The sequence below is a fragment of the Sturnus vulgaris genome, chromosome 11 (genome assembly GCF_052056855.1).
Source record: "Sturnus vulgaris isolate bStuVul1 chromosome 11, bStuVul1.hap1, whole genome shotgun sequence".
Classification (NCBI taxonomy): Eukaryota; Metazoa; Chordata; class Aves; order Passeriformes; family Sturnidae; genus Sturnus; species Sturnus vulgaris.
In genome coordinates this window covers 11909203-11923699 of record NC_142253.1, presented here as the reverse complement: position 1 = coordinate 11923699, position 14497 = coordinate 11909203, and positions in this window count along the sequence as shown.

The window sequence follows — 14497 nt, the reverse complement described above, 5'->3', positions numbered from 1 at the left end:
GGGCAGTGCTGCTGCGTGCTGCAGAGCAGGCAGGAGGTGGAGGAGGTGGCTCCAGCTCCCCGTGTGCCAGGTGAGGTGGCAGAACCTGTCACCTCCGATTGATGCTGAACGTCACCACAAGGCTGCTGAAAGGCCCCTGGCGTGTCACCGTGCTGCTGGCACCCGCCTACGGAGGTGTGACCGCAGGGAGCCGGATACAAACCCAGCTGCTTTAATGAGCCTGCGATGTGTTTGGGCAGCGGGGAGGAATGTGTGACATCCGTGCCCGCGGTGGGAACAACACGTGCCGTCTTGGGCTGCAATCCTGTTCCGGCAAGTTTCTGTATACTTCAAGGGGCACCTGGGAAATGCCCCCAGTGTCAGCTCTGCCAGGAGCTGAGGGACTCCCCAGTGCTGCAAAACACTGACAGAAACCTCTGCAGTGTGTTGAAGAGGATGGGACCCAGTGGAGCCTGCTGGGGCAGGACACGGATGGGGAACCAGCCTGCAGGTTTTCTGGGCTGCTTCTGTGTGGCTGCTGGGACATTCTCCATTAGGTATGGTGCTCGATCTTGCTCAGCTCCAGCCCCACTGCCGCTTTCCTGTGGTCAAAAGCAACTAAAATTTTGACTCTGTGGCCAGCACTTAATAACATGATGGTCAGCAGGACAAAATAACTTTGCATGGTGGGACACCAGGGTACCAGCCCCAAGGGCCACAGACACCCCATGTCATCAAGCACTAGAAGTTGTTTCTGAGTTAGTGGTGGAGCTGAGCCTTGGCTGTGCAGGGACAGGGACAGGGGTCCCTGGTGAAAGGGTTTTGAGGTACAGAGGATGCCTTGGGAAGGGGTGAACTTCAGCAGAAATGTGCTGCCCTGACAATCAGGACCTGTCAATCAGACCTTACCAGCTCAGGATTTTTTATATTGGCATGGTTTGGCTTCACATCCTCACCTGCTTTCTGTGGAGTGGGGAATGTCCCACCTCTCAGAAAGGGATTAATAGCTTGTCTGTATTTTTAGCCTGTATAGTCTGAAATTATCTGAAACTGGAGCAAAGGGGAATGTGGCACCAGAGTGGTCACAACCTCAAGGATTGCTGGTTGAGCTGCACCCTGGTGAGCATCCAGCTGGATCTGCAGGAGCAGATACCAAGGAATACAGGAGCACGTACAACACCCAAAGCAAACAGAGCTACCCACAAGCCCCAGATCAGCACCTCTGCTAATGACAGGGCTGGATGGCTCTGGGGGAGGCTGGCACAGGTCTTCAAAGAAAGCACATGTACATCTGGCCATGCTAGCTTCTTAAAATAACCAGATAGCAAGTCTGTTTAATGCAAGGAGTGTAAAACCAAGGCAATTTCTCATTTTCTTTTTGTCACAGTCCTGAAGTAGAGGGCTGCAGGAGAATTGTGCAGACATATCAGCCAAGCTGCAGCAGTGCCTCACCAGTCTCATCCTAGACAGATATTTTTCAAGGCTGGCCATGCCTGTGTTTCCCCAGCCTACTCCTCTGGGGTGAATATAGGCTGATGTCATTGTTTGTAATATGACACATGGGCATTTTCCCCAAGGGCATTTCTTTGAGAAATTGGACTGAGGAATGACCTTCCCCTAAGTACAGTTAATTGTTAACAGGAGCAGGGACTTGAGGGGTTCCAGCCCTGATGCATAGAGGTGGGGCAGGGGGAAGGAGGGAGCCTGGGTAATTCAGCATTCACTTCCCATCCAGGTAAATTTGCAACATTTTCCAAAAATAAGTGACTCAGCCTTACCTGGCTGCCCAGGACAGAGGACTCTGGAGTAGGTGAGTTCCTGTGAGAAGCCATTGGCTGACTCCAGCATCAGATGACTGTGGAGGGGGAGCATTGCAGGGATTTTTCCTGGAAAATCATTACATGTTTGACTCAAGTTGCCCTGAAAGATGCAAGCACAGCCTGGTCCCCACTGAGCTGCCCAGCAGGGAGATGATGTCACATCTGTTGGGATCACGAGCCTGTGTGGGACACTATTGCCTCCCTCTGCATCAGCACAGTGGGATGTCTCATAAACCACAATTAAATGGTCCCTGCTTAGCTCGAGGCATGCAGGACCCCATGCTAGGAGGAGCTCTGAGTGTGCTGGGACAGAGGGTTTGGGTTTTGCTCTGTGCGTCACCAGCCCAGGGGGGTGACTTCTCTGTGGTTTCTCCCCAGAACGTGGGTGGTTGACAGTCAGTTTTGTCTTTTCCCCCTCCCTGCTGTGCCCTGGGTGCTGTGAGGGTGGTGGTTTATGCCCTGGGGGCCCAGGCAGTGGGCCTTGCTCCTCTAAGGATTTCTTCCCGTGAAGTTTCTGCAGAGGTCTGAAGGCTTTGAATTGCTGAAACCAGCACAGTTGAATCCAGAACTTGCTCCTGCCCAGCTGGGTATACACGCTGAGAATATTGGTGTGGGGGCATGGGCAGTTGCCTCCTCTACCCTGCAAGAGCCCTTGCCACTGCACTGAGAAAGGTTTATTTCCTCAGGCATATTATAACCCATTAATCAGGTAATGGACACTGTGGGTTGAGGTTTGGGTTTCACCCACTGTGGTGTCAAATGGAGGTCAGGCTCTTAGCTCATCCCCTGCCCTCATTTAAGGGCTGTGCTGTCTGTGGCTGTTATGAGGGCAGAAGAGCATTTCTGCTGCCTGCCCTGTGCTTGGCACGGGCAGGTGTTAGGGGCTGGGACTGGCATGCATGGTATGGATGTTTGTGGTGCAGCAGCTGCTCCTTAGAGTCTCCAGGACATCCTCCAGCATTCCAGTTCGAGGCATGGGGGACTGTACATAGGTTGGGGTGACTGCAGCATCAGCCCATGCTTGGAGTGTTCCCATTTTTGCCAGGTGAGAGAGGTGGCACATGCTGTTAGCTGGCACAGCAGCAGGATGACAGCGCTGGCTGCCCCCATCCCAGCATGCCTACAGCTAATTTTACAGCCCAGAAACTTTGCATTCCCAATGCCATGGGTTAGCAAAAGTTCTGGTATCAACTACAGCATCTCCCTCATGATCTGGAAAGGTGCAAGGATCCAAGAGCTGGTGCTCATTAGTTCTTGGGGACGATGTGCAGCCAGACTTTACCCTGGGACGCAACCTGGTGAAATCCATGCACAGCCACCCCAGCCTGGAGGGAGGAGATCCATCTACCCCGCGAATGCTCATTGCATTGCTGCCCGTGTATCCACACATCCTGCAGCTCTCCTCATTTTAACGTGTTTTTCTCATTTGCTACACTGTTATTTTGTCCTGAAAGAACTTCAGGAGATTGCTTTGTGTCCATCCTGCTGGGAGAAGCAGAGGGGGGCTCTGCTCTCCTTGCTCCCTGGTGTAAGGAGGCCTTTCTTTACCCTTTTGTTTTAGCACTTTGATGTCATTGTAATTTATTTTTGCAGCAGAGTTGTTTTCATGATAAAATGGAAATGTTTCTCATGGGTGGCTTTGGAATGAAAGGCTGAGTGAGGAGGCTAAAAATAGCACATGTGAGCCTCTGGCTGCATGAGTGACTGGGCTGGGCAGGGGCTGCTTGCTGAGCTGTGAGGGGACCTGGTCCCCGGGGCTGTGTCCAAGGAGACCCTTGCCAATGGTTAACCTTGCTTCACTGGAGCACATGGCTGGTTCACCGGCCAAGCTCAGGATTGCTTTTCTCTGGAGCTAACCTTGGTTGTGCTGCATAAGGGGCAGACATCCCCTCTCCCCAAATGGGGTCCTCCTATGACCTCCCCTCTCCTTGTGTGAGCTCTTGATGGCTGGATGAGGACACAGAATCCCCAAAGGAACATTGCAAATGGCATGGGTGCACAAGGCAGGGCTAGTCAGGGGATGCTGAAGTCATCAGCTTCTCCCCACCTCAAGAAGGGAGAAAGTCAGGAGCTGATGGGCAGAATGAAGCTAAAGAACCATAATTGAATAGCTGGGGCTTCACAGCCCCTGCCTCTCCCCTCACGGGTGCATCCAGGGCTGCTTCTGTGGGAGATGGATGTGTCCTGAGCAGTATGTGGCTGTCAGCCTTTATCCACTGGAAGTAATGCTGCTGGGGAGAGCTCTCCCAGTAATGTCTCTCATTACACGAACTGACTGCCCCGCTAGGAGGAAAGTTCATTGCTGTTTACTCTGTTGACTCATCTTCCCTTTCATCTTCTCTCTCAGATGCAGCTTATTATATGGTGCTATAAATAGGGTTTGCTCCTGATTACATGTGCCCAGCTCTTCTCGTTTCTTGCCCAGGCATGATGTCAGCACAGAGCCTCCCGGCACGGTTGTGTAACATTTCTTTATGGCTCTGGGAATGGGAGTGGGTGGGTGAGCTTGTCTGGGGCTGTCTCCTCCTTTTATTCTTGATGGTAGTAGCTCCGAGGGTGCCTCTGACCAAATCTCATCACAGCATCCCTTTCTGCTGCTCACTCACATCTCTTCTGTCCTCCAAGAGCTGACCCCAAAATCTCAGTGCTGTGTGCCAGGCCCCACTGCCTGGATCCCACTGTCCTGGAACTGCAGAGCAGAACTGTTCAGGCTGTGACCTTGCTTCACAGTAGCTGAGAGCAGCTGGGCAGCACAGCAGATCCCTGTCCTGATGGACAGAGACAATGCAGTCACTTTGTATCCCACGCTTCCGTTGCATTTTAGCAGAATCCAGCAGATTTCCCGAGCGTGGTTTCAGAGCCTTGTAAATGTGTCATGGATGGCAGGAAAACACACCATCATAGGAGCTTTTTTTGTTGTGTAGGTGCACCAAGTCACCCTGCAGCCATCTCTGACGAGGAGGTGCCAGGCTGGCTGGCCTGGCACAGCAACGCTCCCAGGAAGCGTCAGCACATTGCTCAAAGGCGTTTGATATAAATAGACGGGCGGCTCAAACCGAAAGCTGTAATCATGTATGTGCCAGCACGAGACAGGAATGGGTAAACACAGGTGGCTGCTGTGTCCGCCAAATGCTGCTCAATGACACCACCAGCATCTCACAAGAGTGGCCCAGTGACATAAATATCCTCAGCATGGCTGTGAGGTGGGGAGCAGGATGAGCAAAGCCTCCAGTTCCGATAGGATGGCAGAATCAGCAGAGATTATGGGGCCTTTGGCCTCTTTGTCCTCCATACAAACCCACGCTTGGGACGTTAAGGACATTGAAAATGATGGCAGGGATTGAGCTGACCTTGACAGTGAGCACTGTTGCCAGGGATGACTGCTTGGTAACTAACAGTCTTTGTAGGTTTGGGGGCTGGTGGTGCAGCTCCCAGCCGGAGGCTCAATTTATTGAGAAATTACTTTCAGCTGCATGCAGGCGGGGTTAAATTGCAGCTGATATTTACAGCATTCAAATTAACACAGTGATCTTCCGGGTTGGGAAACCTTGAGCACTGATTCCTTTGTTGAACAGAAATGTTGGCAAGCTGGTGGCTTTGCCCTGCTCTGGTCTTGCCACAGAGAGCATGGACCAGCCAGTCTTGTTTCCCAGTGCTGTCCTTGAGGGATACCAGTTCCTGTGGGTTTTTGATGCCAGTCACAGTGGATGAAAGTTCTGGGGTGTGCTGCCAGGTTTTTAAGGCCAGGAAGAACAATGATCTCCATTAAGTAGATGTGTTCCATAATAGGGACTATTGTGACTCTTGCATTCCTTGGTCACCATTTGGGTGGTTAATTACCCTTGCTCTTAAGTAAACAGATAATTTTGCCTTATTGAAGGGTGGATGTTGAAGAGACAAAAGAAAGGGTATGGGCTCTGCTTATCACAATTGCAGTAGCTCCTTATGGATCTGCCTGTAGGATGAGGGCAGATGGCTGATATACCAAGAATGGTGCTGCATCTCCAGGCCATGGGAAGCTGAAGCTCTGCCTTGAACCTCCTATGATACTTTGAGGAGCCTGTCTCTATGGATCTGGGGTGATTTTTGATGAATTTGCATGACTCAGTAATAGGGAATTGATCACTTGCCAGCAGGGCTGGCGTCACCAGCCAGCGTGAGAGAAATTTGATGGGAGTAATCAGCATTTATTGAGGTGATGGCATTGGAAGGAAAGCGCCCTGGTCAGGGCCCTGGGGAAGAGGCTGGGACTGGAGAGCCTGGGTTTCCCAGCAGATTTAGGCAGCAGGATCTGGGCAGCCTCGAGCTGGTAGAAGCAGAAAACCTGATTGCCCTTATGACTGCTGTGCTATTGTTCCTAGTTTTGCTTTGCATTGATGGTCATAGACTTAGGGTTTTTAACTGAGATGCTGGAAACTGCTCCAGTGATAAGGAGCCTATCAGGGCAGGGATGTGTAAGCTCATGCTGTGATGTCCCCACTTCGCCTTTTCCAAAGCCGTCAGTGATAAGGAAGGCAGGAAAATGAAGAACCACAAATTCACACTTTGAAAAACTCCTCTGTTCACCTAAAATAAGGGGCAAAAGCGGCTGAGTGTGTTTTCCCATCTTCCCCAGGGCATCCCACAAGAGTGAGGATGCCTTGGAGCTGCCCAAGTAGAGATGCAGGATTTGGGACTCTGCAGGGTTAAGGAAAACTCTCCTGGATAGGTACCTGAATGTGACACAGGTGCTCTGTCTGTGATGTTGACTGGCTGTGGATTGCTTCTGTGACACCAACCATGGCAGGGTGGCACAAGCTGTGCTCCAAAAGCCTGGAGATAGGGCGAATAGGACTGGAGCTGCTCTGAGAGGGCTGCAGCCCTGGCTGAGCCACATGAACTCTGTCCCTGTGGGGTGGCAGTGATAAGAGGTGACAAAAATCCCTGCCAGTTGTCAGCAGAGGTGTGCTACAGGCTTCACAACCAAGGATGAAGTTAGCCTCTTGTCAACTCCCCAAGGATGGGAAAGCCAGTGCCAACCCCTTCAGCTCCCTATGGCTCCTAGCATGTGTGCACACCACCAGCCTTGTGCTTCCCCGCTGGCACACAGCCAAGCTGCTTGCAATGAGGGAACGAAAACACAGCAGCCAGGAGGATTTTGCAGGCTCTTTCATTAACCTTGGCCCAGATACAGTTTGGTCTAATAATCCCTGTACAGATTGCCCAGATCAGGGCAGCATTTGCCTCATCTCTGAGATGAGAGGCAGAGAAAATCATCAGGAATATTTTTTTCAGAAAACTTCATCATCTCCATGACCCATCTGACAGATTGGCCTAGGAAGGGGGGCAGCGGCCCTGTTCCATGCCAGACACAGCTCACATTCCAGCACGGCTGCTGCGCTCACTCAGCTTATGAAGCCTGCCCTACTTTGGAGCAGCCCACAGCATCTTTGATTTTGAGGTCAGTGACAGCTGCTGGCAAGCCTGCACGTCCTTACACCGTGTTTACTTTTTAAGCAGCTCAGTATAAATTCAGAACTAACAGCTTCCTTGGGCTGCTTTAACTGTTTCAGTATTCCTGCAGAGGAATTGGGATGGGGCTCACAGCCTTCACATAGCTGTGGTTTTGCACTGGATGAGGCTTCAGTTCGTCTGCTTAATTCTGAGTTTGATTATTGAGTCCTCACTAATAACTGAAGAGGAGACTGGGAGGACTTCATCATGATCTACAGCTTCCTCTTGAGGGGAATCAGAGGGGCAGGCACTGATCTCTTCTCATGATGACCAATGACAGAACACAAGGGAATGGCAGGGAACTGTGTCAGGTGGGGTTTAGGTTGGATATTAGGAAAAGGTTCTTCACCCAGAGGGTGGTCGGGCACTGGAACAGGCTCCCCAGGAAAGTGGTAATGGCACCAAAGCTGCCAGAGATCACAAAGTGCCCAATGCTCTCAGGCATATGGTCTGGCTTTCTGGAGTTGTCCTGTGCAGGATCAGGAGTTGGACTCAATGATCTTTGTGGGTCCTTTTCTCAGGGATATTCTATTATTCTATGAATTTGTGATAATTGCTTTATGCACACACATAATCTGTAATCTCCTGTTACCTCTTTTCCTTTGGGAGATGGAGAGGATCTTGGCAATTCTCTGATGACCTTCTATAGCCTCTCCCTTTTGAGGAATGTTGAGCTTTTCTGGTGAGGTGTTTGCTGCATGCTGCTGACAATGCACCCCCTGCCAGCCCTTCCCTGGGCAGAGTACACCAAGATATACCCTCCAGTCCTTCTCCATTGGCCCACCCCTCCTGCTGCCTCACTGGGAGAGCCTTAGCCCCGTGGTGACAGGCAGCTGGAGAGCAGCAGGAGGCCAGCAAGATGTCATCTCTGTTCTGGGAGAACATGCTGTTCCCTTCTATGAATGACTCGGGAGGAAGGAATTTAACTCAGAATTTCCTCCTTAAGAACTCCAGCCTTTGTTCTGGCCAGATGCTTCTGAGAGAAGGATTTTGGCCAGCTGGAATGAAGGAGGAGGGCAGAGGGTGACTTTAGGGACACGATGCCCCTGGGTAAGGGGGCTGAGAGCTTGGATCCCCTTATTTCTTAATTTCTGCTAATGGCTCTGGCACAGATTTCTGTAGCTGGCTACCAGTGAAGATCTGGGCGTTCAGGGAGATGGAGAGGTGGGGAGGAGAGATGTTAAAACCCGTTGTGGCTCAGGCAGCCCCTGCAGGGCCCCAGAGGTGCTGGTACACATGGAGACAGCATCAGCATTCCTGGGAAGGCACACCAAGCATTTACAGCCTCTCTGGCATGCCGAGGGCTGGGAGGAGAACACCTGCCCCTCCTTGCTGCCCCAGGCCTGTAACACTTGCTCTGGGCAAGCTGCCCACAGCTGTCTACCCAGTGGCTGCAGGGACACCGGTGTGCTCTTTACCAAGAGGTGCCGGGTAAAACTTCCTCTTCACCACGTGGCTGCTTGTGCCACCTGACTGAGTCACCCTTCCATGTGGCTGGTCAGCACGTGAACTGCTCTTGCCCAAAAGCAAGAGCCAGTTGCCAGGCAGGAAATCATGGCTTCCCCGTCATAGCAGCTCTCTCCTTTACTTGCTCCAGAGCCATGATGTTCTTGTTTTGGCTCGGCAGTGGTCTGGGTTCTGTGAACAGCTGGCATAATTAGCGCTTTTGGTGCCACTTGCTCATCATGGGCATTGAAACCCTCTGCAAATTTCTCTATAAGAAGTAGGTCAGCATGAACGCTGTCTTTGGAAAGAGGAGAGGCACAGAGGATTAATTATCTTGCTTGGCATTGCACAGCTAGGCAATGACAGTACTGTCAGAAAGCATCCCCTGGTCCCGAGGGAAGCGGGGGCTCTTGCAGCAGGGTGCTCCTCTTCCCTGCTGGACACGATCGAGAGGCTCCATCCAGCAGCTGCCTTGTGCAGCCTGGCTGTCTGCTGGCTGAGTGATAAAGCTCCCATCTTTACAACCTTACAGCTCACGGTTGCTGATGCCTGAATGTTTGCAGCCGCTGCCTGTTTCAAAGCAGCAGATGCTGGCAGTGATGTAACCAGGTACTAAAAATAGCCTGAGGAAGAGTTCCTGAAGCAGCATGAGAAGCTGCAGGGAATGGGTAGATGAGAGGACTGAATTCACAAGAAATTACATTCCCAATCAGTGCTGATTCAGTCTATCCACTTGGCATTGCCTGGAGTGCTGCTGCTGCAGAGATGATGGGCCGCAGCACTTGCTGCTGCCAGCTCCCTGAGACTTGAGGACCTGACGGAGCATGTGCATTCCAGCTGGGAGACAGCTCTGCTCATCCCCATCCTTCCCAACTCTCATGCGGGTCTTCTGGTTTACATTCTTATCCATGGAGAGCTGGTGGGGAAAGCTGCTGGAGAAAACCATAGCTGGGTGGCAGGGAAGGACCGAGAGCCTTCAGCAAGGACAGAGAGTACAAGTCACAGCCATGAACACACATGTTACAGCATTTTTTTGGGACTGGTCTGCTAGTGAGTGAAGCAATCTGCTTGGGAAGCCCCCATGAACTAACTGTGGAATCTGGAGTAGTTCAGCCCATTCCTCCATAGTGCCCATCACATGGAGCTGAGCTTCCCTCCATGGCCATGGTCCCAGATAGTCCCGGAGCTCACAGCCACTGCCAGCCGGTCCTGCAGTACTGTGCGCTCTGCCTTCAGCACCATCAGCTCTTCAGGGGGAACAAATCCATTGCAGGGAAGGATTTTGCTCTTCCATGACTAAAGAGATTTAGATTTATTTTCATATGAGCTAGACATCCTTGCATAGGACATCTTGGCAGAGTTTTCCCCTTCAAGGTGGGATGAAAATGCTTATCTGCAAAGCTAGAAGGTACATGGGGTTATGTTCTGACTTCAACAGCATCATCTCTCCTTGATGGCTGCAGTATTGTGCATGACTGCTCAGGGGGAAACCAAAAGGAGGAGCAGGCAAGGGGAAGGAACAGGAGGAAACCCACATCCAAGCTCCTCCACATGAGATAAAATGCGAGAGCATTGGGGGGACTGACTCTGGGGGCAAAGGGAAAAGGAAGGAGGCTTTGGTTCCTGCAATGGGGCATTAGTGCTGGAGCATCTGCAGGCTGAGCCTGTGGTTATTCGGCTTCTGCAGGCTTGGCGGACAGGGAACAGAGATGCTGATGAGTCTGTGCTGTCACAAGCTGGAGCCGCACTTGATTTCTGTAAGGAAGGAGGTATTTCAGACAACACCTGGCCCATCTGCAGCAAGATAGATTGTGCCAGTGAGGCATCAGAAGCCCTTCCTTCCTGCACAAAAGGTGCCCTGTGACATGTGAAATACAGACAGTCCCCTCTCAATTGCGATTTCTGCCAGCTTTTATTTCTCTCATTTGACTTACTGGTGCAGGCATTAAGTCTGTTGAATGGGGATTAGAAGTTTTAACCAGTTCTTTACCTGAAGGACTCAATGAGGGATATCTGCAGCTGCTGAGACAAAGCTTTTGACCTTCTTTTGCCTGCAGACACCTCCCAGAAGTTCTGCTGAGACCGGCCCTGCTCCCACAGAAGTGGGAGCAGGATTTGTGGTGTATCTCTGGGCAAAACCAGGCTGTGTAAAGTGGCTGCTGAAGTGAAAATGGCATTCAAAGGCCAGGGGTGGCAGGTTTAAAGCAGCTGAAGGACAAACTTACTTTGATTGATGTTTATATCTGAACTAACTTACCCCTGCCCAAAATAGTCTGCACTGCTGTGCTGCAATGAGCAGTGCTGGTGACATTTCAGCAGTACCAGGTGGGTAGGTGTGGTGGGGCGTGTGCATGGGACACCAGCCAAAGTCCGGTATCACCCAGCTTGGGAAGTTGCCCAAATGTTCACTGGAGGAGTTTCAGCCCTTAGTCATGCTACTGTGCATGCTGGGGAGGTGGGCTGCTTTCGCTGAAGGCAAAATCATGGAACTGTGACAGTATAGAGGGCAGAGAGCAGTGCTATGGGGTGAGGTCTGGGTGCCTCAGGAGGTCTCTGGCCAAAGCCTGGAGCAGAAAGCACAATCCCAGACACAGGGATCTGGCCTTAAGCACCCCCATGATAAAAGTATTCCACAAATAATAACACAAATGGAGATAATTAGTCCAGCCTGCTGGAACGGCCCTTGTACCACTGCCTGGCCCTGTGGGATGGAGAAAGGAGCAGAGGGACTTATTCACCAAGAAGTGCCTAAAGGAGGCTCAGAAGGACAATCAGCCAGTGAAGCTGCAGGAGATCAGGCACTGGGGGACAAGGCTGCTGCAGCCTACAATCACAAGAGGAAACTGAAACTGTTGGCTCTGTCTGGCTTTAGCTGCAGCTGAGATGGTTGCCCACAGAGCACCACAGCACTGACATGGAAGGCAGGAGTAAGAAGCTGATCCAAATCTTTGTGTATTTGGGTTTTCACTCTGGCTGCAGCCTGCTGCCCCAAACACAGCCCCCCAGCCTGACAGAATCCCAGTACAGCCTCCCTGGTGTTATACCGGTGCCCACCAGGAGCTGGGGTCTTGTCTGTGCATTTAAAGGCTTTGCCTTTCCTAGCAGGAAAACTTAGAAAAAATTGTATGGAAAAAACCCTCTGGCCCTTCCTAACCTTTGGGAACTTGCTATCTCTGTATTGTTCTCCTAGTGTGTTTTTTGGCAAGTTGTTTCATCCTACAACAGCCCATGAATTCTGCCCTGATAGCAGATCACTAGGTAGGAGTCCCACTGAAGATTTGCAGCCTGGACAGACAGGACTAGTGAAGGGAGGGTAGTGAGAGGACACAGCTGTAACTGGCATTTTGTTGGCAGGAGACAAAGCCAGATCTCTGTTAGCAGCCCATGGACACTCTTTCCAGAGTGCTGTATGGCAGATGGGCAAGACAAGCTTTCTGAGCCTAGGGATCTCATCTGAAACTCACAGGAGTGGATTTGGGAGTGGGTCTGTCAAGTGTCCTTGCTCTCTGAAGAGGCTGAAGATCTCTTGTGTCAGGCCAGGTAATGGTTTGCATGTGTCACTGGCTCAGATGCAGCTCTTTGTTGCTGCCCTCTTTTCTAATTGCACTCCTTCCTCTTCCCCAGGCTGTAGCAGGGGATGGGCACAAAGAGTCAGTTCAGGCTCCTGCAGAAACCCAGCAAGCACAGGCAGCTGGGCTGTGACACTCAGTCCCTTCCCAGCAGGTCCCTGTTACCAACACAGGTGGCTCACAGGTGCTCCCTGCTTCCCTGAAGCACAGCCATCAAATTAAACCTTAAACCATAAATTACAGATAGTTTTTGCCTGTGGTTCCTGGATCTGGTCAGATCAGCTGAAAGGAACTTGGGATGGAGAAAGACCCTTTCCATTAGCACAGCCTTTTTCAGGAAAGCACTGATCCTTCATCTGCAATCTCTCACACCCTGCCTGGTGGAGCAGCAGCTGTCAGCTCTCCATCCCTGTAGCTCTTGAGAAATTGCAGAGCTGTGCTTCTATCCAGTAAACAAAGTCCAGTTGTGTTTTTCTTATGTGACCCATCCATCAATATGTAACTGCTCAGGAGTAACAGAAAGTGCCTGGCAAGGGACAGGGTTGCCCAGAGGATGACTGAATGGCTGGGCTTTGCTGGCTTTGCTGTTGCCAAATGCCAAAAAAACCCAACCCATTGCCATCCTTTTTCTCCTAGCTCCATTCTCATAATTACGATTTTTGGAGGACTGAGGATAGAGCATGGAATCTATTTCCGTGCAAGACACCTTTAATGCATGACATTTCCCTGCTACTTCATTAAGCACTATGCTCCTTTAGTGGCCTGGCTTTTTCAGTCCTGAATCAGACACATCCTCTGATGAAACGTTTTGTAAGTAAATAATAACTAGAACCATGTGCATTAATTTGAGCTACCACAGGCACATAAAAATGGCACAGACCACACCATGCAGACAAAACATGGGATTAAGATTATTTGTGAGGAATATGCAGTTACAACATTGTGTTGGGTTGAAACTGGGTTGGTGAGAAGTGATTGAATTTTGGGAGGTTTACAATTATTTGATTCAGGGTCTTGGTTTTCATATAAATGAAATTTTGCAACCCTCACATGGTAAGAATAATACTGAATTAGGGAACTTTATGACAGTCCACTGCTTCCTGTAAAAGATTCAATTCTTATATCCTTAGCAAAGGAGAAAAAAAATAAAAATGCATTAACTCTGTGCTTGAAGGTGTGTCCTCTGGACTGTGGATTTGATAGTGCAAGAGGGAGAAGCTTACTCTGCTGCTTCCTGTATTGTACCAGTTTAATAAATAACAGGAAGTGCTTGTTCTTTTAAACTGTCAGTCTGGCACTTACTTGTACATATGTGTATATATACACAGTGTACACAAGGGAGAGGAAGGTGTTGGTGGAATCGGAAGGTTTGTTGCCTATTTGTTTTGTGAATGCTTTTGGCAGCAGGAGAAACTGCCTGCATGAGCAGATCCTCACTGGCTTAAATGCATCTCCTTTGCCTTGGCAAGGGGGAGGAGGGATGAGTTGTGTTGCTATTGCAGTGACTCCTGCAGCTAAAGCTCCTTACACTGGCCTCACGCCATTGCTCGGGGGAAAATGCTCTCACGAAGTGGTGTGGGGTCACCTGGACTGCCATGCAGCCACAGGATCAGCCTTCCTTGTGTGTCTGGGAGCAGAGCTAGCTGGAGGTTCATCCTGGACCTGTTGGGATGGGGGGGCTGGAAGTTTAGGAAGTGACTCTAGGACGTGTGCAGGCAAGAACAGTGTGGGAATGAAAGGCTTGCCAAGCTAAACTTGATGCTGACATCTTATTACAGGCATGAACTGTATCAGGGAAGCTGATCGTGGAGGAGGCAGGAGATGCCAAGTAACTCAAATAGCCTGGAATTACTCCCCCGCTAATTAAGAAGAACGCAAAGAAGTGCAGTGAGGAGTGAGGCTTGAGGAAACCTATTGCTGCTTTGAGCATGTGGGAGTATTCCCAGCCTCTGGAGGGATCATGCAGCCAGCCACTGGGGAAGGGTCCCACGGTCACCTCAGATCCCCTCTCCCTGTGGCAAGGGAACATAAATCAGATGTGAGCCCTAGGCTAGCTCTGGACTTGCAAACACGGATTAAAACTAGTAGCACGTGTCAATAACCTCCAGTTATAGCTGCCAGTTAGATTTTTTCAGTAAATTACAGACCTGCCCTCCCACGACCAGCTTCAGCCCAAAGACACATAGATTT